The sequence below is a fragment of the Ranitomeya variabilis genome, chromosome 4, assembly GCF_051348905.1.
Source record: "Ranitomeya variabilis isolate aRanVar5 chromosome 4, aRanVar5.hap1, whole genome shotgun sequence".
NCBI classification, from domain to species: domain Eukaryota; kingdom Metazoa; phylum Chordata; class Amphibia; order Anura; family Dendrobatidae; genus Ranitomeya; species Ranitomeya variabilis.
In genome coordinates, this window is record NC_135235.1 from 530,522,242 (window position 1) to 530,546,755 (window position 24,514).

Sequence of the window (24,514 nt, forward strand, 5' to 3'; positions counted from 1 at the left end):
AGTAGCCGGGGGACGTTCCTGGGGGGCCCCTAGACGTCTCGCGCCAGCCGGAGATCTAGCTTCCCCTATCAGAAGAATAACAGACCTCACTTGCCTCCAGAGAAATATTCCCACAGAGATAGCAGCCTCCCACATATAATGACGGTGAAATGAGAGGAAGGCACAAACGTAGTTATGAAAACAGATTCAGCAAAATGAGGCCCGCTTAAGCTAGATAGCAGAGGATACAAAAGGTGAACTGCGCGGTCAGCTGAAAAACCCTTCAAAATACCATCCTGAAATTACTTGAACTCATGTGCCAACTCATGGTACATGAGTGGTAATTTCAGCCCACTAGAGCAACCAGCAGCAGAGAATTACATATCTGCAAGCTGGACTAAAAAACATGAAAGCAATCATGAAACAGGGAAATACAGACTTAGCTTGTCTTGAAGGCCTAGGAGCAGGTAACAGAGACACACACTGATACATTGATAGCCGGCAAGGGAATGACAGGAAAGCCAGGTTAAATAGGAAACACCCAGCCACTGATGGACAGGTGGAAACCAGAGACCGCAACCCACCAAAGTCACCCAGTACCAGTTGTAACCACCAGAGGGAGCCCAAAAACAGAATCCACAACACTTCCCCTCCTATACAGTAAATTGAATACCCTCCCCCCCTAATCCCTAGTTTAAACACTCCTCCAACCTTATAGCCATTTTCTCCCCCAGCACAGCTGCACCTTCCCCATTGAGGTGCTGCTCCAAGTAAGTATAACGGTCAGCCTGCTGTTCACTAAGTTTCTCACAGATTCCGCAGTCCATTCGTATGGCCTGGGTCATGGACTTTGCCAGAAAACAAGGGGCGTCCTGAAGGACCAGAGCATCCTTAAGAGTTTCGGTAAGACCTTTGTGCAACTGGCACCTGAGAGCTGCATCATTTCACAGAACTTTGGTGGACCACTGCCGAAACTCAATGCAGTAGTCCTCAGCAATGCTGACCGTCTGTGCCAGGTTCATGATCTTTGCCTAGGCAACCTGGATACTGTTGGGTTCCTCATAGATCAGTCCTAAAGTGTCAAAAAAGGCGTCCACCGAAGACCGATCTGGAGCTTGTTGAGATAAGGAAAATGCCCAGGTCTGAGGACCCTCTTGCAGTAGGTACATGTTTATTCGCACCTGCTGGAACTCGTCCCCTGACGACTGGGGATGCAGGGTAAAAAATAACCTACAGGTTTCCCAGAAAACCCTAAACTATTTTTTCTCTCCTGAAAATTTATCAGGGAGGTCCATTACAGGTTCAGGAGAAACCAACAGTATGTCAGAGGGTACAGGTGTCACAGCCTCAGCCGGCAGTGGAGTGCTATCGGGAGTATTCATCAATATAATCATCTGACACTGCAACAGACATTGTGATGACTCCAGACTCTGGCACTCCTTAGCCAGATCCTGCATAATCAGCATCAAATTCACCACCTGGTCACAGAGCGTGTAAACAGGTTCCATACCGGTGAAAAAGAAAAAAGTATCAGTTGGCCGTAATGTGACGCTGAGTCAGTTCTCACAGACGAGCCGTGAGTTGGGATAGTCGAGGGGTCCGAGGTCAAAAAACAGGAGACTACACTACACTACTCAGATAAACATTTACTATTGCCACAAACAATTGGTCAAAACTAATAAAATCTGCACATGCACCTGCCAGTCACAGTCATTGCCCTTATAAACTCCACAGCAACATAACCTCATATGTGAGAGTTATGCTGCCCTCTGCTGGGTAACTCCTGTAGATCTACTAATGTCTGGCTGCTTGGTATCACATCAATCCCTTAATAAAAATAGATAGATAAATGAAAACATTTTGAGGTTTTTTGTAAATTGCTACATTGCAATGGAGAGGTACACATACGTTTTGCCTTCTCCTAAATCATAGCTGAACTGACACATCACCCCCTTAGTAACATCTGATGCATTTTTTGGTAGATGGCATAGGCACAGATTTAGCAGGACAGTTCCAATGTGAAGGTTCAGCCCTTCAGTGACTTCTAACACTCACCTCTCTCCGATGTCGTCATTGCTCCAGCTCGTCCTCCTCCTCAGAGGTTGGGCTGCAATCTCTCTGCACTGACATAAATTAAATTATAATATTCAGTTCCTCTCTTGTGATGTGCTCTCTGCAGGTCTTGAACTGGCACTTCAAAATTTGCAGGCAGGAGTTCTACCTATGAGGCAAAGCCCATAATTACATAGGTAGGAGAATTTTGCAATCTTGACCTGTCACTGAACCCAGAAGCAGATTATAAATGTACATAGAGATACATTATATATAACAGTGTATTTCTATGTTCCCTGTATACTAGAGGTGAAGAAAAAGTCAGATTTTTTAGTTCCTATAAAACTATTAAAAATAATAAAACGCATTTGCAAAATTGTCATTTTGCTTTTTTGTGAATCTCCCCGTTACTCAAACTTATAACCTTCAACATTACAGACAGGAGCTAAGGCAATTGAGCCAGAGTCTCTGGTGATGTCAGTTGTTGAATTTTGTGTTTTTGATCTGTATTGCAGACTCTGACTCCACAGGCAGATTATACTGGCACAGTGGGGGAAATAAGTATTTGACCCCTTGCTGATTTTGTAAGTTTGCCCACTGACAAAGACATGAACAGTCTATAATTTTAAGAGTAGGCTAATTTTAACATTGAGAGATAGAATATCAAAAATAAAATCTAGAAAATGACATTGTATTAATTATATAAATTTGTATTTTGCAGAGAGAAATAAGTATTTGATCCCTCTGGCAAACCAGACTTAATACTTGGCAGCAAAACCCTTGTTGGCAAGCACAGAAGTCAGACGTTTTTTGTAGTTGATGACGAGGTTTGCATTCCCCCCGTGTAGTTTTAGGCTGATCTCTCACCTTCATCATGATCAAGATACCCCACGAGGTGAGATTTTGCATGGTGCCCCAGATCACTGTCGATTGATAGTCATTTTGTATTTCTTCCATTTTCTTACTATTGCACCAACAGTTGTCTCCTTCTCACCCAGCGTGTTAGGGTGCTTTCACACTAGCGTCGTACGACGCACGTCGCAACGCGTCGTTTTTGGGAATAAACGCATCCCGCAAAGTTGCCCGCAGGATGCGTTTTTCCCCATAGGGTTGCATTAGCGACGCATTGCCACACGTCGCATCCGTTGTGCGACGGATGCGTCGTGTTTTAGCGGACCGTCGGCACAAAAAAACGTTCCATGTAACGTTTTTTTGTGCGTCGTGTCCACCATTTCCAACCGCGCATGCGCGGCCGGAACTCCGTCCCCGCCTCCCCGGACAAACTGCATCTGCTGCCCCCGTGGTGCTTTTTTTTCACAGCATGCGTCGGTACGTCGGCTCAGTGTGAAAGTAGCCTTACTTATGGCTTTGTAGCCCATTTCAGCTTTGTGCAGGTCTATGATCTTGCTCCTGACATCCTTATAAAGCTCTTTGGTCTTGCCCATGTTGTAGAGGTTAGAGTCTGACTGATTACTTGAGTCGGTGGACAGGAGTCTTTTATAAAGGTGACTATGTAAGACAGCTGTCTTTAACGCAGGTAACAAGTTGATTAGGAGCGTCTAACTGGTCTGTTGGAGCCACAACTCTAAGGGTATGTGCACACGCTGCGGACTGGTCTGCGGATTTTTCCGCACTGATTTTGATAAATCCGCAGGGCAAAAACACTGCGTTTTTCCTGCGGATTTATCGCTGTTTTTGTGCGGATTCTACTGCGGTTTTACACCTGCGGTTTTTTAATATGGAGCAGGTGTCAAACCGCTGCGGATTCCGCACAAAGAATTGACATGCTGCGGAAAATAAACCGCAGCGCTTCCGCGCGTTTTTTTCCGCAGCATGTGCACAGCGGTTTTTGTTTTCCATAGGTTAACATGGTACTGTACACCGCATGAAAAACTGCTGCGGATCCGCAGCGTCAAAAACGCTGCGGATCTGCAGCAAAAACCGCAACATGTGCACATGGCCTTAATGATTAGTAGGGAATCAAATACTTATTTCTCACTGCAAAATGCAATTAAATTTACCATATTTTTCGAATTATAAGATGCACTTTTTCCCCAAAATTTGGGGGTAAAATGGGGGTGCATCTTATAATGCAGATATACCTTACCGGCAGCGGTGGAGCAGGGTCCCAGGGTCGCGGCTGGAGGAGGAAAGAGTGGAGTGTTGCTGTAGGCCGCCAGGGGTGTTCGGATGTGCGGCACACCACTGCGGGTGTCCGATGCTATGGGTGGTATTCGATGCTGCGGGGGCTCTGCCGACATTTTGTGAAAGGCCAGAGCCCCCGCAGTTCCTTGGTTTCCTATGCAGTGGACTCCGGGAAACTTGCTGCTGGGGGCGGTGTTCAAAACAGCTGACATGTGCCGGAAAAGATGTGGGCTCAGTGCCAGAGCCCACATCAAAGGGAGGAAGTCGACATTGGCATACTATTACACCCAAATATCGGAAAGGGGTTAGTGATTCTAAGGCTGACATTAGATATACCATGGAACACTGTGAGGACGGTCATCAAGAAGTGGCTTAAACTTGACACAATAGGGACATTACCTCAAAAATGTATGAAAATGCAAGAAGAAAATTGGTTTGGGAGGCCTAGAGCTACACTAAAGGAGCTGCAGAAATTTCTGGCGAGTTCTCGTTGTGTACTGCATGTTGCAACAATCTCCTGGATTCTTAATGTCTGACCTGTGAAGTAGAGTAGCAAGACAAAAACATTTTCTTACAAAGAAAAACATCCATGCCCAACTATATTTTTTTCCAAAGCCTACATCAAGTCTGCCAAAAGTATGTGTTAGTGTCATGAATGTCCATAGAAGAAGATAAAAAAGAAGCGCACTTACCCCGGTAAGATGGTCACAATTTTATTCGGACATACAACACAGTGGCAGGGAGAGATGTGAAAACGAACGGACAACGGCCGTTTCGTGCGAGCAGCACTTCAACGGGTCCTAACCACTTAAATTAAAAAAAGGGAAAAAAGGGTTGAAGACAGCAGAGTCTAGCGTACAGCAGCAGTGCGGCGATATTCTTTTCTTCGTTTATTGTCATGAATGTGCCGCACTTTGCTGGTACCTGTGTTAAATCTGAGATTAGAAGATTATAGTGATTAGTTGAACAAGCCTTCTTTAAATCTACATTGCGATTCAAGAGTTAACAGGTTTCTTGTGGCATGGAAAGGGTTTGGAGCTCCTCACGGTCTATTGGCTGTGCTGCTTATTGGATCTACACCCTTTCATTATATAAACTAGTGTCTGGCTTCCCTCCATGCAAGCAACAGAATCTTCATTCTGATCCTGGCGTTATTGGAGAAATGGTTCTAGAAAGTCGCCCTTAGTCATTTTGAGATTGTTGCATGCGGTTTGTTGTGAATACTTCTATCTTCCAATTTTGGCATTATTTTGTGTTGCTTTTCTGCCTCTTTACTGTGCACCCATTTTCACTTAACATTTTTAACTGTGTGTCTGCCGTTTGACTGTACCTTGGCTTCCCCCTGTCTGTCCAGCCTGTGTTTACTCATTCACACCTGCCCATTTCCTCCCTGGGGGGACAGTGGTAGCAACTTAGGGTTTTGTAGGAGCACAGAGAGATACGAGACCCAGGCACTTCCATCTTCAGGGGTAACCCTGGGGCTAGGGATAGACTAGGACTTCCCTAGATTAAGGGACGGTATAAGGACCCTCTGCCCTGGCTTTCCTACGGTTACAGCATGACAGTTATGGTCTGATGAGACCAAGGTTGAAATTTTGGGCTACAATTCAAAGGTATTGTCACGATATGGTATGAAATATCATAAGTTAGTTTTCTTGCTAGCATGCGGGGGCTAAAACCCCCCCCTCTCTCTGGTTCTCTTTCCTTCCCTGTGTTTCTATCTGTCTGTGTAGAAGAGCTTGCCTTGTGGGGGAGTTTTATTGACGAAAGGTATTTACGACTAGCATAGCTGCAAGAGAAATTTGTGTTAGCAGGAACTGTTAGAGAAACTTCTAGAATCATGAAAATCCTTTGTTCTGTTTTTGAAAGATATTATGCAAACCGTTTAAGTTACGAACACCAAAATATATCGTCATAATCACACTCGGAGGATCTACGCATCACTATAATCACAGGCATGTAGCTCCATCTGGTGAAGAAGTAGGGATTTCTCAGTCAGTGTGCGTGACAAATAGGACTTGTTTGGTCTCGTCGGAGTGCCCACGGTACTGCGAGATGAGTGATGGGTATGGTGCGATTATTTTATGTTCTGTGGCGAAGTTACGGGCATCAGATATATTTAATGCCCAGTGAGTGATACTGAAGAGGTAGGAGGGGTTGGAAGAGCCAGCCCTTTCTGTGAGGTCACAGCCTGCAGGTTTTAAGTTGCTGGGAGACTTTCAGGAGGCAGATTTGGAGTTTTTCCTGGACAGACCTGAGCACACCCAATGAGCTGGGACGTGTGGTTGCCTGCAATGCAATGATCTGAGAACATGTGAGTTATCTTTTTCTTCCTTTAATCCTTTTATTTTCATAATTACCTTGTACATATTTGCAATTGTCTCATTTGTAACATCTTTGTAAAATATTTTTATAAACACTGCCTAAAAATCATTTATGGGGTATATTATTTAATACTAGTTCGTTCTTCCTGCCCTAAACCGTACCCTGTCTCTGAAGGGAATTACGCTACTGTTTTTGGGGGTTTGCTCCAGACCCCTTCAATTGGAGCTGGTGGCAGCGACCGTGTGCCGGCTTTTGGGGGTCCCTGTAGCGACTGCGGCTTGATAATTATTGTTCCTGCCTGAGTGGGAGTAGTTATCGCATCGCTGCAGTGTTCCCAATAGCCAGTACATAGCAGGCAGCGTTTCTGGCGACTAATTACCCCAGGTGCAGTACCTAATCTGACCTGAGAGTAAGGGGGGCGCCAGAGAGCTGCAAGTGTTAAGTGGAACTGTAAGCGGGATAGACACAAATCCCTGCAGTTCATGGTATATTGAAGAGCAGTGGGATACCTAGAATAAGCCCCTGCTGTAAACTAAGAGGTCAATAGCCTCGTGTGTGTTTTTCCATCACATTGTGGCAGTGGAGGGATACCTGGGATAAGCCCCCTGCACATGTGATAGCCGTCTGTTGGTTTAAAGTCACCCCAATCCGTGACATATTGTGGGCAGCGGCTGAGGGATCTTGACAGTCACGGTGTGAATCGTGACAGGTATGTTTGGTGTAAAGCCAACACTGCGCATCTCAAAAAGAACACCATACCCACAGTGAAGCATGGTGAACGCAGTTTGTTTTTTGGCCTCTGGAATTTGAGCTTTAGTCAAAGTGGAGTGAATTATGAACACTTCCAAGTATCGGTCAATTTCGCATCAAAATTTCAGGGCTCTGTTGAAAAGCTGAAGATGAAGAGTAATTTCACCTTTCAGCATGACAATGACCTCAAGAATACTTTCAAATTAACCAATTAATAACTTCGCCAGAAGATCTCAGTTTTGGAATGGTGCAGGCAGAGCCCAGGCCTGAATTCCATTGAAAATCTGTGAGATGTCCTGAAGAGGGCACTGTACACAGGAAATTACCTCTGACAGATTTGGTTAACTACTCCAAGGAAGAATGGGCAAAGATTCTAAGGTACTGAAAGAGCTAACAGAGGAAATTGCAGAACCACTAGCCAGAATCTTTGAAAAATCATGGAGAACAGGAGAAGTCCCAGAAGAATGGAGAAGGGTGTTATAACCCCAATGGCAGAGGGTCTCAGAAATAATACCAAGTCTGCAAACACAAAAAAACAGCTCATAGGGAAGTGGTAACTGGGCTGACCGTATATCTAATCCTAGCACCACAAATAGCAGCAGCCGGGGAACGTGCCTACGTTGGTTCTAGACGTCTCGCGCCAGCCGGAGAACTAACTAACCCTAGAAGGGAAAAGATAGACCTTTCTTGCCTCCAGAGAAAAGACCCCAAAAGTTGGATACAAGCCCCCAACAAATAATAACGGTGAGGTAAGAAGAAGAGACAAACGTAAGAATGAACTAGGTATTTAGCAAAGAGAGGCCCACTGACTAATAGCAGAATATAGTAAGATGACTTATACGGTCAGCAAAAACCCTATCAAAATTTCCACGCTGGATATTCAAGAACCCCCGAACCGTCTAACGGCCCGGGGGGAGAATACCAGCCCCCTAGAGCTTCCAGCAAAATCAGGAATCACATTTAGTACAAGCTGGACAAAAAATAAGAGCAATGCAAATAACCAAAAAACAAGGAAGCAAGACTTAGCTTAATTTTGCAAGAACCAGGTCCAGCAGACAGGAGCAAACAGAAAGTACTGATTACAACGATGCCAGGCACCAGACTGAGAATTCAGGAAGTTCATATAGCAACACCCCTGGACTAATGACCCAGGTGGGCGCCAAACTGAGGAAAGACAATCCCAGAGTCATATCACTAGTGACCACAAGAGGGAGCCAAAAAGTCTAATTCACAACAGTACCCCCCCTTTAAGGAGGGGTCACCGAACCCTCACCAAGACCACCAGGGCGATCAGGATGAGCAGCGTGAAAGGCACGAACTAAATCGGCCGCATGCACATCAGAGGCAACCACCCAGGAATTATCCTCCTGACCATAGCCCTTCCACTTGACCAGATACTGAAGCCTCCGCCTGGAGAGACGAGAATCCAAGATCTTCTCCACCACGTACTCCAACTCGCCCTCAACCAACACCGGAGCAGGAGGCTCAACAGAAGGAACCACAGGTACAACGTACCGCCGCAACAAAGACCTATGGAACACGTTGTGAATGGCAAACGACACCGGAAGATCCAAGCGAAAGGACACAGGATTAAGGATTTCCAATATCTTGTAAGGACCGATGAAGCGAGGCTTAAATTTAGGAGAGGAGACCTTCATAGGAACAAATCGAGAAGACAGCCATACCAAATCCCCAACACGAAGTCGGGGACCCACACCGCGGCGGCGGTCGGCAAAACGCTGAGCCTTCTCCTGTGACAACTTTAAGTTGTCCACCACATGATTCCAAATCTGCTGCAACCTATCCACCACAGAATCTACACCAGGACAGTCAGAAGGCTCCACATGTCCCGAGGAAAAACGAGGATGGAAACCAGAGTTGCAGAAAAATGGCGAAACCAAAGTAGCGGAACTAGCCCGATTATTAAGGGCAAACTCAGCCAACGGCAAGAAGGTCACCCAATCATCCTGATCTGCAGAAACAAAACACCTCAAATAAGCCTCCAGAGTCTGATTAGTTCGCTCCGTTTGTCCATTAGTCTGAGGATGAAAGGCAGACGAAAACGACAAATCAATGCCCATCTTAGCACAAAAGGATCGCCAGAACCTGGAAACAAACTGGGATCCTCTGTCAGACACGATATTCTCAGGAATGCCGTGCAAACGAACCACATTCTGAAAGAACAAAGGAACCAGATCGGAAGAGGAAGGCAGCTTAGGCAAAGATACCAAATGGACCATCTTGGAAAAGCGATCACATACCACCCAGATGACAGACATGCCCTGAGACACCGGAAGATCTGAAATGAAATCCATGGAAATGTGTGTCCAAGGCCTCTTCGGAACAGGCAAGGGCAAGAGCAACCCGCTGGCACGAGAACAGCAAGGCTTAGCTCGAGCACAAGTCCCACAGGACTGCACAAATGACCGCACATCCCGTGACAAGGAAGGCCACCAAAAGGACCTAGCCACCAAATCTCTGGTGCCAAAAATTCCCGGATGCCCTGCCAACACCGAGGAATGAACCTCGGAAATGACTCTGCTGGTCCACTTATCAGGAACAAACAGTCTGTCAGGTGGACAAGAGTCAGGTCTACCAGCCTGAAATCTCTGCAACACACGTCGCAAATCCGGAGAAATGGCTGACAAGATTACTCCCTCTTTAAGAATACCAACTGGTTCTGCGACTCCAGGAGAGTCAGGCACAAAGCTCCTTGAAAGAGCATCAGCCTTCACATTCTTTGAACCTGGTAAATACGAGACCACAAAGTCAAAACGGGAGAAAAACAATGACCAATGGGCCTGTCTAGGATTCAGGCGTTTAGCAGACTCGAGATACATCAGATTTTTGTGATCAGTCAAGACCACCACACGATGCTTAGCACCCTCGAGCCAATGACGCCACTCCTCAAATGCCCACTTCATGGCCAGCAACTCCCGATTGCCAACATCATAATTCCGCTCAGCAGGCGAAAACTTCCTAGAGAAAAAAGCACATGGTCTCATTACAGAGCAACCAGGGCCTCTCTGCGACAAAACGGCCCCTGCCCCAATCTCAGAAGCATCCACTTCAACCTGAAAGGGAAGTGAGACATCAGGCTGGCACAAAACAGGCGCTGAAGTAAACCGGCGCTTCAACTCTTGGAAAGCTTCCACGGCTGCAGGAGCCCAGTTAGCAAAATCAGAACCTTTCTTGGTCATATCCGTCAAAGGTTTAACAACGCTAGAAAAATTAGCGATAAAACGACGGTAGAAGTTAGCAAAACCCAAGAACTTCTGAAGACTCTTAACTGACGTGGGTTGAGTCCAATCATGAATAGCTCGGACCTTGACTGGGTCCATCTCCACCGCAGAAGGGGAAAAAATAAAACCCAAAAAGGGAACCTTCTGTACTCCAAAGAGACACTTTGAGCCCTTAACAAACAAAGCATTCTCACGCAAGACCTGAAACACCATCCTGACCTGCTCTACATGCGAGTCCCAATCATCAGAAAAAAACAGAATATCATCCAGATAAACAATCATAAATTTATCCAGATACTTCCGGAAAATATCATGCATAAAGGACTGAAACACTGAAGGAGCATTAGAGAGCCCAAAAGGCATCACCAAGTACTCAAAATGACCTTCGGGCGTATTAAATGCAGTTTTCCATTCATCTCCCTGCTTAATGCGCACAAGGTTGTACGCACCACGAAGATCTATCTTAGTGAACCACTTGGCACCTTTAATCCGGGCAAACAAGTCCGACAACAGAGGCAAAGGATATTGAAATTTAACAGTGATTTTATTCAGAAGCCGATAGTCAATACAAGGTCTCAAAGATCCGTCCTTCTTGGCCACAAAAAAGAATCCCGCACCAAGAGGGGAAGAGGATGGACGGATATACCCCTTCTCCAGAGATTCCTTGATATACGAACGCATTGCGGTATGCTCAGGTACAGACAGATTAAATAGTCTTCCCTTAGGAAATTTACTACCTGGAATCAAATCTATAGCGCAGTCACAGTTCCTATGAGGAGGCAGAGCACTGGACCTGGACTCGCTGAATACATCCTGAAAATCAGACAAATACTCAGGAACTTCCGAAGGAGTAGAGGAAGCAATAGACACCGGCGGGGAATCACCATGAATTCCCTGACAGCCCCAACTTGACACAGACATTGCCTTCCAATCCAAGACTGGATTATGGGTCTGTAACCATGGCAGACCCAAAACGACCAAATCATGCATTTTATGCAGAACAAGAAAACGAATCACCTCCCGATGTTCAGGAGTCATGCACATGGTTACCTGTGTCCAAAACTGCGGTTTATTTTCCGCCAATGGCGTAGCATCAATACCTCTAAGAGGGATAGGATTTACCAATGGCTCAAGAACAAAACCACAGCGCCTGGCAAATGACAGATCCATAAGACTCAGGGCAGCACCTGAATCCACAAACGCCATAACAGGGTAGGAAGACAATGAGCAAATTAAAGTCACAGACAAAATAAATTTAGGTTGCAAATTACCAATGGCGACAGGGCTAACAACCCTTGTTAGGCGTTTAGAGCATGCTGATATAACATGTGTAGAATCACCACAGTAAAAACACAACCCATTCTGACGTCTATGATTTTTCCGTTCATTTCTAGTCTGAATTCTATCACATTGCATTAAATCAGGTGTCTGTTCAGACAACACCACCAAAGGATTAGCAGTTTTGTGCTCCCGCAAACGCCGATCAATTTGAATAGCCAGCGCCATGGAATCATTCAGACTTGTAGGAATGGAGAAACCCACCATCACATTCTTAATGGCTTCAGAAAGGCCATTTCTGAAATTTGCGGCCAGAGCACACTCATTCCACTGAGTAAGCACGGACCATTTCCGAAATTTTTGGCAATACACTTCAGCTTCATCCTGGCCCTGAGAAATAGCCAGCAAGGCTTTTTCTGCCTGAATTTCAAGATTGGGTTCCTCGTAAAGCAATCCGAGCGCCAGAAAAAACGCATCAATATTCGCCAATGCCGGATCTCCTGGCGCTAGCGAGAAAGCCCAATCCTGAGGGTCGCCCCGCAAGAAAGAGATAACAATTTTAACTTGCTGAGCTGAGTCTCCAGACGAACGGGGTCTCAAAGATAGAAACAATTTACAATTATTCCTGAAATTCCTAAACTTAAATCGGTCTCCAGAGAACAGTTCAGGAATAGGTATTTTAGGTTCAGACATTGGACTACTGGTAAAAAAATCTTGTATGCTCTGCACACGAACAGCAAGCTGATCCACACTTGTAATCAAAGTCTGGACATACATGTCTGCAGCAAGCAAAGCCACTCAGAGGTAAAGGGGAGGAAGAAAGAGAGGAAAACAAAAAAAAAAACTCAGAATTTCCTTTCTTATTATCCCACTTCTGCAATGCATTAAACATTCAATGTTGGCCTGGCATACTGTTATGACCCCAATGGCAGAGGGTCTCAGAAATAATACCAAGTCTGCAAACACAAAAAAACAGCTCATAGGGCAGTGGTAACTGGGCTGAACGTATATCTAATCCTAGCACCACAAATAGCAGCAGCCGGGGAACGTGCCTACGTTGGTTCTAGACGTCTCGCGCCAGCCGGAGAACTAACTAACCCTAGAAGGGAAAAGATAGACCTTTCTTGCCTCCAGAGAAAAGACCCCAAAAGTTGGATACAAGCCCCCAACAAATAATAACAGTGAGGTAAGAAGAAGAGACAAACGTAAGAATGAACTAGGTATTTAGCAAAGAGAGGCCCACTGACTAATAGCAGAATATAGTAAGATGACTTATACGGTCAGCAAAAACCCTATCAAAATTTCCACGCTGGATATTCAAGAACCCCCGAACCGTCTAACGGCCCGGGGGGAGAATACCAGCCCCCTAGAGCTTCCAGCAAAATCAGGAATCACATTTAGTACAAGCTGGACAAAAAATAAGAGCAATGCAAATAACCAAAAAACAAGGAAGCAAGACTTAGCTTAATTTTGCAAGAACCAGGTCCAGCAGACAGGAGCAAACAGAAAGTACTGATTACAACGATGCCAGGCACCAGACTGAGAATTCAGGAAGTTCATATAGCAACACCCCTGGACTAATGACCCAGGTGGGTGCCAAACTGAGGAAAGACAATCCCAGAGTCATATCACTAGTGACCACAAGAGGGAGCCAAAAAGTCTAATTCACAACAGTACCCCCCTTTAAGGAGGGGTCACCGAACCCTCACCAAGACCACCAGGGCGATCAGGATGAGCAGCGTGAAAGGCACGAACTAAATCGGCCGCATGCACATCAGAGGCAACCACCCAGGAATTATCCTCCTGACCATAGCCCTTCCACTTGACCAGATACTGAAGCCTCCGCCTGGAGAGACGAGAATCCAAGATCTTCTCCACCACGTACTCCAACTCGCCCTCAACCAACACCGGAGCAGGAGGCTCAACAGAAGGAACCACAGGTACAACATACCGCCGCAACAAAGACCTATGGAACACGTTGTGAATGGCAAACGACACCGGAAGATCCAAGCGAAAGGACACAGGATTAAGGATTTCCAATATCTTGTAAGGACCGATGAAGCGAGGCTTAAATTTAGGAGAGGAGACCTTCATAGGAACAAATCGAGAAGACAGCCATACCAAATCCCCAACACGAAGTCGGGGACCCACACCGCGGCGGCGGTCGGCAAAACGCTGAGCCTTCTCCTGTAACAACTTTAAGTTGTCCACCACATGATTCCAAATCTGCTGCAACCTATCCACCACAGAATCTACACCAGGACAGTCAGAAGGCTCCACATGTCCCGAGGAAAAACGAGGATGGAAACCAGAGTTGCAGAAAAATGGCGAAACCAAAGTAGCGGAACTAGCCCGATTATTAAGGGCAAACTCAGCCAACGGCAAGAAGGTCACCCAATCATCCTGATCTGCAGAAACAAAACACCTCAAATAAGCCTCCAGAGTCTGATTAGTTCGCTCCGTTTGTCCATTAGTCTGAGGATGAAAGGCAGACGAAAACGACAAATCAATGCCCATCTTAGCACAAAAGGATCGCCAGAACCTGGAAACAAACTGGGATCCTCTGTCAGACACGATATTCTCAGGAATGCCGTGCAAACGAACCACATTCTGAAAGAACAAAGGAACCAGATCGGAAGAGGAAGGCAGCTTAGGCAAAGATACCAAATGGACCATCTTGGAAAAGCGATCACATACCACCCAGATGACAGACATGCCCTGAGACACCGGAAGATCTGAAATGAAATCCATGGAAATGTGTGTCCAAGGCCTCTTCGGAACAGGCAAGGGCAAGAGCAACCCGCTGGCACGAGAACAGCAAGGCTTAGCTCGAGCACAAGTCCCACAGGACTGCACAAATGACCGCACATCCCGTGACAAGGAAGGCCACCAAAAGGACCTAGCCACCAAATCTCTGGTGCCAAAAATTCCCGGATGCCCTGCCAACACCGAGGAATGAACCTCGGAAATGACTCTGCTGGTCCACTTATCAGGAACAAACAGTCTGTCAGGTGGACAAGAGTCAGGTCTACCAGCCTGAAATCTCTGCAACACACGTCGCAAATCCGGAGAAATGGCTGACAAGATTACTCCCTCTTTAAGAATACCAACTGGTTCTGCGACTCCAGGAGAGTCAGGCACAAAGCTCCTTGAAAGAGCATCAGCCTTCACATTCTTTGAACCTGGTAAATACGAGACCACAAAGTCAAAACGGGAGAAAAACAATGACCAATGGGCCTGTCTAGGATTCAGGCGTTTAGCAGACTCGAGATACATCAGATTTTTGTGATCAGTCAAGACCACCACACGATGCTTAGCACCCTCGAGCCAATGACGCCACTCCTCAAATGCCCACTTCATGGCCAGCAACTCCCGATTGCCAACATCATAATTCCGCTCAGCAGGCGAAAACTTCCTAGAGAAAAAAGCACATGGTCTCATTACAGAGCAACCAGGGCCTCTCTGCGACAAAACGGCCCCTGCCCCAATCTCAGAAGCATCCACTTCAACCTGAAAGGGAAGTGAGACATCAGGCTGGCACAAAACAGGCGCTGAAGTAAACCGGCGCTTCAACTCTTGGAAAGCTTCCACGGCTGCAGGAGCCCAGTTAGCAAAATCAGAACCTTTCTTGGTCATATCCGTCAAAGGTTTAACAACGCTAGAAAAATTAGCGATAAAACGACGGTAGAAGTTAGCAAAACCCAAGAACTTCTGAAGACTCTTAACTGACGTGGGTTGAGTCCAATCATGAATAGCTCGGACCTTGACTGGGTCCATCTCCACCGCAGAAGGGGAAAAAATAAAACCCAAAAAGGGAACCTTCTGTACTCCAAAGAGACACTTTGAGCCCTTAACAAACAAAGCATTCTCACGCAAGACCTGAAACACCATCCTGACCTGCTCTACATGCGAGTCCCAATCATCAGAAAAAAACAGAATATCATCCAGATAAACAATCATAAATTTATCCAGATACTTCCGGAAAATATCATGCATAAAGGACTGAAACACTGAAGGAGCATTAGAGAGCCCAAAAGGCATCACCAAGTACTCAAAATGACCTTCGGGCGTATTAAATGCAGTTTTCCATTCATCTCCCTGCTTAATGCGCACAAGGTTGTACGCACCACGAAGATCTATCTTAGTGAACCACTTGGCACCTTTAATCCGGGCAAACAAGTCCGACAACAGAGGCAAAGGATACTGAAATTTAACAGTGATTTTATTCAGAAGCCGATAGTCAATACAAGGTCTCAAAGATCCGTCCTTCTTGGCCACAAAAAAGAATCCCGCACCAAGAGGGGAAGAGGATGGACGGATATACCCCTTCTCCAGAGATTCCTTGATATACGAACGCATTGCGGTATGCTCAGGTACAGACAGATTAAATAGTCTTCCCTTAGGAAATTTACTACCTGGAATCAAATCTATAGCGCAGTCACAGTCCCTATGAGGAGGCAGAGCACTGGACCTGGACTCGCTGAATACATCCTGAAAATCAGACAAATACTCAGGAACTTCCGAAGGAGTAGAGGAAGCAATAGACACCGGCGGGGAATCACCATGAATTCCCTGACAGCCCCAACTTGACACAGACATTGCCTTCCAATCCAAGACTGGATTATGGGTCTGTAACCATGGCAGACCCAAAACGACCAAATCATGCATTTTATGCAGAACAAGAAAACGAATCACCTCCCGATGTTCAGGAGTCATGCACATGGTTACCTGTGTCCAAAACTGCGGTTTATTTTCCGCCAATGGCGTAGCATCAATACCTCTAAGAGGGATAGGATTTACCAATGGCTCAAGAACAAAACCACAGCGCCTGGCAAATGACAGATCCATAAGACTCAGGGCAGCACCTGAATCCACAAACGCCATAACAGGGTAGGAAGACAATGAGCAAATTAAAGTCACAGACAAAATAAATTTAGGTTGCAAATTACCAATGGCGACAGGGCTAACAACCCTTGTTAGGCGTTTAGAGCATGCTGATATAACATGTGTAGAATCACCACAGTAAAAACACAACCCATTCTGACGTCTATGATTTTTCCGTTCATTTCTAGTCTGAATTCTATCACATTGCATTAAATCAGGTGTCTGTTCAGACAACACCACCAAAGGATTAGCAGTTTTGTGCTCCCGCAAACGCCGATCAATTTGAATAGCCAGCGCCATGGAATCATTCAGACTTGTAGGAATGGAGAAACCCACCATCACATTCTTAATGGCTTCAGAAAGGCCATTTCTGAAATTTGCGGCCAGAGCACACTCATTCCACTGAGTAAGCACGGACCATTTCCGAAATTTTTGGCAATACACTTCAGCTTCATCCTGGCCCTGAGAAATAGCCAGCAAGGCTTTTTCTGCCTGAATTTCAAGATTGGGTTCCTCGTAAAGCAATCCGAGCGCCAGAAAAAACGCATCAATATTCGCCAATGCCGGATCTCCTGGCGCTAGCGAGAAAGCCCAATCCTGAGGGTCGCCCCGCAAGAAAGAGATAACAATTTTAACTTGCTGAGCTGAGTCTCCAGACGAACGGGGTCTCAAAGATAGAAACAATTTACAATTATTCCTGAAATTCCTAAACTTAAATCGGTCTCCAGAGAACAGTTCAGGAATAGGTATTTTAGGTTCAGACATTGGACTACTGGTAAAAAAATCTTGTATGCTCTGCACACGAACAGCAAGCTGATCCACACTTGTAATCAAAGTCTGGACATTCATGTCTGCAGCAAGCAAAGCCACTCAGAGGTAAAGGGGAGGAAGAAAGAGAGGAAAACAAAAAAAAAAAACTCAGAATTTCCTTTCTTATTATCCCACTTCTGCAATGCATTAAACATTCAATGTTGGCCTGGCATACTGTTATGACCCCAATGGCAGAGGGTCTCAGAAATAATACCAAGTCTGCAAACACAAAAAAACAGCTCATAGGGCAGTGGTAACTGGGCTGAACGTATATCTAATCCTAGCACCACAAATAGCAGCAGCCGGGGAACGTGCCTACGTTGGTTCTAGACGTCTCGCGCCAGCCGGAGAACTAACTAACCCTAGAAGGGAAAAGATAGACCTTTCTTGCCTCCAGAGAAAAGACCCCAAAAGTTGGATACAAGCCCCCAACAAATAATAACAGTGAGGTAAGAAGAAGAGACAAACGTAAGAATGAACTAGGTATTTAGCAAAGAGAGGCCCACTGACTAATAGCAGAATATAGTAAGATGACTTATACGGTCAGCAAAAACCCTATCAAAATTTCCACGCTGGATATTCAAGAACCCCCGAACCGTCTAACGGCCCGGGGGGAGAATACCAGCCCCCTAGAGCTTCCAGCAAAATCAGGAATCACATTTAGTACAAGCTGGACAAAAAATAAGAGCAATGCAAATAACCAAAAAACAAGGAAGCAAGACTTAGCTTAATTTTGCAAGAACCAGGTCCAGCAGACAGGAGCAAACAGAAAGTACTGATTACAACGATGCCAGGCACCAGACTGAGAATTCAGGAAGTTCATATAGCAACACCCCTGGACTAACGACCCAGGTGGGTGCCAAACTGAAGAAAGACAATCCCAGAGTCATATCACTAGTGACCACAAGAGGGAGCCAAAAAAGTCTAATTCACAACAGAAGGGCAAATGTTGTCCCTGTTTTCAAAAAAGGAAAGAAGATGGAGCCAGGAAATTACAGGCCAGTGAGCCTTACTTTTATACCAGGGAAGATCTTTGAACAAATTATTAAACAACTTGTATGTAAGTACTTGAATAAGAATACAGTAATTAACCAGATCTAGCATGGATTTGTAGCAAACAAGTCATGACAGACTAATCTAATTTCCTTCTATGATGGAATCATTGACTGGGTGGATCAGGTAAATGCAGCAGTTATAGTATATCTGGACTTCAGCAAAGCATTTGACAAAGTATCTCATACTATCCTTGTTGAAAAAATGACTAAGTATGGGATTGGCAAGGCTACGGTTAGGTGGATTCATAACTGGGTTAGTGATCGTACTCAAAAAGTGGTAATAAAGAGTGGCACATCCAATTTCAAGAGTGTTTTAAGTGGGGTACCACAAGGCTCTGTCCTGGCCCTAGTGTTGTTCAACATTTTTATAAATGATCTAGATAAGGGAACTGAAGGTAAACTGGTCAAATCTGCAGAATATGCAAAGCTAGGAGGGATAGCTATCACTAGAGAAGACAGAGAAAGGATTCAGATGGATCTAGATAAGCTTGAACAATGGGCAGAGTCTAAAACAATGGTATTTAACTGGGAGAAATGCAAGATACTACATCTGGACAAGAAAAACGAAAATTACATCCACAGAATGGGAGGAATAGAACTAAGCAACAGCATGTATAAAAAAGACTTGGATATACTAATAGATCACAGATTGCACATGATTCAACAGTGTGATGCAGCAGCAAAAAGGCAAACACAGTTCTAGGATGTATTAAGAGAAACAGAGAGTCTAGGTGACGTGAAGTAGTTATCCCACTCTACTCCTTGGTTAGTCCCCATCTAGAATAATGTGTCCAGTTCTGGGCACCACATTTTAAAAAAAGAAATTGAAATACTGGAGCAAGTTCAGAGGAGAGCTATGGTGAGTGGACTGCTTTAAAAAAAAAGAAGGCTAAGAGGAGACTTTATAGTTGTCTACAAATATCTGAAGGGATGTCAAAGTGTAGAGGGGTCATCCTTATTCTCATTTGCACATGGAAACACGAGAAGCAATGGAATTAAACTGAAAGGGAGAAGATACAGACTAGATATTAGAAAAAACTTTTTGACAGCGAGGGTGATCAATGAGTGGAACAGGCTGCCAGGTGGTGAGTTCTCCTTCAATGGAAGTCTTCAGATGCTGGACAGACATCTGTCTGAGATGGTGTAGTAAATCCAGCATCGGGCACGGGGTTGGACACGATGACCCTAGAGGTCCCTTCGAACTCTAATATTCTATGATTGCCAATACAAGATGTGCCATGCAAATAATAATACGCAGAAAGACTGAATGTTGTCATAAATTCAAAGAATACTTCAACAAAGTATTAGTTTAAACATGTGCATATTTATGCAACCACACTATTTTAGTTCTTTATGTTTATTTTTTCCACCCGAAAAAATTTCAGTTTGTTTTTCAGTTGATTGTTCAGATTATGGGTGACATTAAGTTGAAAAAGTTCTGAAATTATTCTTTTTGGTATGATTTTTTACATGACAAAAAAACTGACATTTCCACAGGGGCATGTAGACTTTTGATATCCACCTAATTTCTTTGGTCCAAGTAGTTTACACAAAAGTAGCCTTACCAGATATACCTTACCAGATATTGATATGAGCATTGGACCAAACTCACCAATAAAATTCTATGCATCCGTGAAAAAAATCAGACAGCAATTGGATGCCATCCATGTGCTGTCCATTTTTTCACAAACTATTTGATAGGAGAAGCTTCAGAAACTTCCATCAGTTTTTTTTTCATCTGAGACTCTGTCCAAACTGTGATTGTAAAAACTGGCACACCGACCAAACTCTGACACTCTGATCAAAAATACTGATGAACCCAGGACTATTTTTTTGCATACAAGAAAAAACACTGAAGTGTGAATGAGCCTTTAAGATATACATATTCAGAGGTTTTTTCAAAGGTTAAAAAATATTTAGAATTGAGAGTCCTCAGTGATTGATACATTTTAATGGCTAACTGAAAAGACGGTAACAAATTGCAAGCTTTCGAAACTACTCAGGTCTCTTCATCAGGCACAGACTAAAGCAAATTCCGAAGACTCACATATTTATACACAACATAGCACAGAACTGTCATTATGGGAGAGTGATAAGTGAGAAACATTTGTGTCCATAAATATTGGAACGTTCCTAGATTAGGAGTGAATGTTTTAAAATAAATAAATAATAATAAAAAAAACAATAAAAGTACACATATTTAGTATCGCCGCGTCTGTAACGTCCTGACCTGTAAAACTGTGCCACTAGTAAACCCCTTCAGTGAACACAATAAAAATAAAAAAACGAGGCAAAAAACGACGCTTTATTATCATACCTCCAAACAAAAAGTGGAATAACACGCAATCAAAAAGACAGATATAAATAACCATGGTACCGCTGAAAACATTATCTTGTCCAGCAAAAAACGAGCTGCCATACAGCATCATCAGCGAAAAAATAAAAAGTTATAGTCCTCAGAATAAAGCGATGCAAAAATAATTATTTTTTATATGAAATAGTTTTTATCGTATAAAAGAGCTAAAACATAAAAAAATGATATAAATGAGGTATCGCTATAATCGTTCTGACCCGAAGAATAAAACTGCTTTATCAATTTTACCAAACGTGGAATGGTATAAGCGCCCCCCCCAAAAGAAATTCATGAATAGCTGTTTTTTTTCATTCTACCTCACAAAAATTGGAATAAAAAGCGATCAAAAAATGTCATGTGACCGAAAATGATACCAATAAAAATGTCAACTCGTCCCGCAAAAAATCAAGACCTCCCATGACTTTGTGGACCAAAATATGGAAAAATTATAGCTCTCAAAATGTGGAGACGCAAAAACTATTTTTTGCAATAAAAAGTCTTTTAGTGTGTGACGGCTGCCAATCATAAAAATAAGCTAAAAAACCTGCTATAAAAGTAAATCAAACCCCCTTCATCATCCCCTTAGTTAGGGAAAAATAATAAAATTAAAAAAAATGTATTTATTTCCATTTTCCCATTAGGGTTAGGGTTGGGGCTAAAGTTAGGGTTTGGATTACATTTACGGTTGGGATTAGGAGTGTGGTTAGGGTTATGGTTGGGATTAGGGTTAGGGGTGTGCTTGGGTTAGGATTTTAGTTAGAATTGGGGGGTTTCCACTGTTTAGGCACATCAGGGGCTCTCCAAACGCGACATGGCGTCCGATTTCAATTCCAGCTAATTCTGCATTGAAAAAATAAAACAGTGCACCTTCCCAGCTCTCCCGTGCGCCCAAACAGGGGTTTACCCAAACATATGGGGTATCAGCGTACTCAGGACAAATTGGACAACAACTTTTGGGGTCCAATTTTTCCTGTTACCCTTGGGAAAATACAAAACCGGGGGCTAAAAAATAATTTTTATGGAAAAAAAAAGGATTTTTTTATTTTCACGGCTCTGTGTTATAAACTGTAGTGAAACACTTGGGGGTTCAAAATTCTCACAACACATCTAGATAAGTTCCTTGGGGGGTCTCGTTTCCAATATGGGATCACTTGTGGGGGGTTTCTACTGTTTAGGTACATCAGGGGCTCTGCAAATGCAACGTGACGCCTGCAGACTAATCCATCTAAGTCTGCATTCGAAATGGCGCTCCTTCCCTTCCGAGCTCTGCCATAAGCCCAAACGGTGATTCCCCCCCCACATATGGGGTATCAGCGTACTCGGGACAAATTGGACAACAACTTTTGGGGTCCAATTTCTCCTGCTACCCTTGGGAAAATACAAAACTGGGGGCTAAAAAATAATTTTTGTGGAAAAAAAAAGAATTTTTATTTTCACGGTTCTGCGTTATAAACTGTAGTGAAACACTTGGAGGTTCAAAGTTTTCACAACACATCTAGATAAGTTCCTTAGGGGGTCTGCTTTCCAAAATGGTGTCACCTGTGGGGGGTTTCTACTGTTTAGGCACATCAGGCGCTCTCCAAACGGGACATGGCGTCCTATCTCAATTCCAGTCAATTTTGCATTGGAAAGTCAAACTGCGCTCCTTCCCTTCCGAGCTCTGCCATGCGCCCAAACAGTGGTTTACCCCCACATATGGGGTATCAGCGTACTCAGGACAAATTTTACAACAACTTTTGGTGTCCAATTTCTCCTATTACCTATGGTAAAATATAACAAATTGGAGCTGAAGAAAATTTTTTGTGAAAAAAAGTTAAATGTTCATTTTGTTTTAAACATTCCAAAAATTCCTGTGAAACACCTGAAGGGTTAATAAACTTTTTGAATGTGGTTTTTAGCACCTTGAGATGTGCAGTTTGTAGACTGGTGTCACACTTGGCTATTTTCTATCATATAGACCCCTCAAAGTGACTTCAAATGTGATATGGGTGGAGCCGCATATTCATCACTGTAATGAGCGGTACCACGTGACTGCTCATACAGGACAAGCTGCGGCGCTGAGAGGAAGCATCGCGGGAGGTGCGGGAGTATTTTAATGCAAGCGGGCGGGCGCACAGGGGGTGGGAGGCGGGAGGTGACCGGGAACTTTATTTTAAAAACAAAAAAAATAAAAAAAACCATGATTTTTCATTCCTTCTCTTCAGTGAACGCTGCTGGGGAGAAGGAAGGAATGAATGGCGGCTTCAGCACCACACGCAGGGGGGACAGCGCTTACTGTAGCGCTGTCTCCTGCACGGTCCGTGTGGTACTCAGTCGGCACACGAGCGGCACACGACTGCCGCACGTGTGCCACACTGATGTGCCATGTGAGCTCATGGACACGGATAACTCCGGTACCGATTTTTCCGGTACCGGAATTATCTGGACGTGTGAGACTTGCCTAAGATGTTAGACCAAGGGAGGGGCCTCCCCCTATCATCTCATCCCATGGGATGTAATATGTGCTCATGGCAGTCAGGGTCCTAATAGAAGGTCACAAGGCTTAACAGGAAACGACTGAGGGTATGTGCAGAGGATCAGTAAATGCTGCGGGTTGGACGCTGTTTACTTCTGCAGCGTCCAAACCGCAGCGTCCAATTGTTACAGCATAGTGGATGGGATTTTAAGAAATTCTATCTGCACTATGCGTGCACAGACGCCCACCATTCACCAGTGGAGACGGACATGCGGCACGTCTCTCAAGCATGTCAATTTCTCTTGCGGATGGTTCCGCATGGTTCAATGATCACATGCGGATTCACCTGTGTTTAATAGACGGCAACGCTTTGGATTCAGCGAACAAGTGTTGCGTCCAAAGCGCTGTCAGTTCCGAATTGTCGGAACATATCCTGACAGGTGCACTCAGGTCCCCTAGTGAGACTATAAAAAAAGGAAAAAAGTTTAATGGTGTAGATGTTGGGTATAAAAAAAAATAGTAAAAGGATAAAAAAAGAAGGAATACTTACATGATGTATTCCCAGCTGCTCTTGTCCTGACACAGTGAATGGCTCCACTGGTTGAGGCGGGTCATGGTGGCATCCAGTGATGGGCAAAGCTGGAGAGGGGCTGTTAGGTAGACACCAGTGGGTAACCTGCAGTGTCAGAATAGGAGTGGGGATTAGTGAGGTCACTTTTTATGCCATTCTGAGCATTTGTATCTTTATTTTAAATTACCAAAGTAGACAATCACTAAGGCTAGGCTCATATTTGCGTTCAGGAGGGCTGCGGATGGCTGCCTGCTTCCTCCTTTCTTCCACTCTGAAGCTCCGCCTACTTCTGTATGCGTCATGCGTACCTATCTTTAACATTGGGTACGCAGGGACATGCGTTTTATGCAGATGAGTCCGCATGTGGCGATTTAACGTGTGCGACGACCGCACGAAAAATTTTGCGTCAAATCGCTGCATGCGGACTCAACCGCATAAATCGCATGTCCCTACATACCCAATGCTAAAGATAGGTACGCAGGACGCATTCGGCAGTAGGCGGAGCTTCAGGGAGGAAGTAGGCAGACATCCGCAGCCCTCCTGAAGTTGAACACAAACGTGAAACCAGCCTTAAAAAAATTGTAAAACTAAAAAAAACAAAAAAATTGAAGCAAT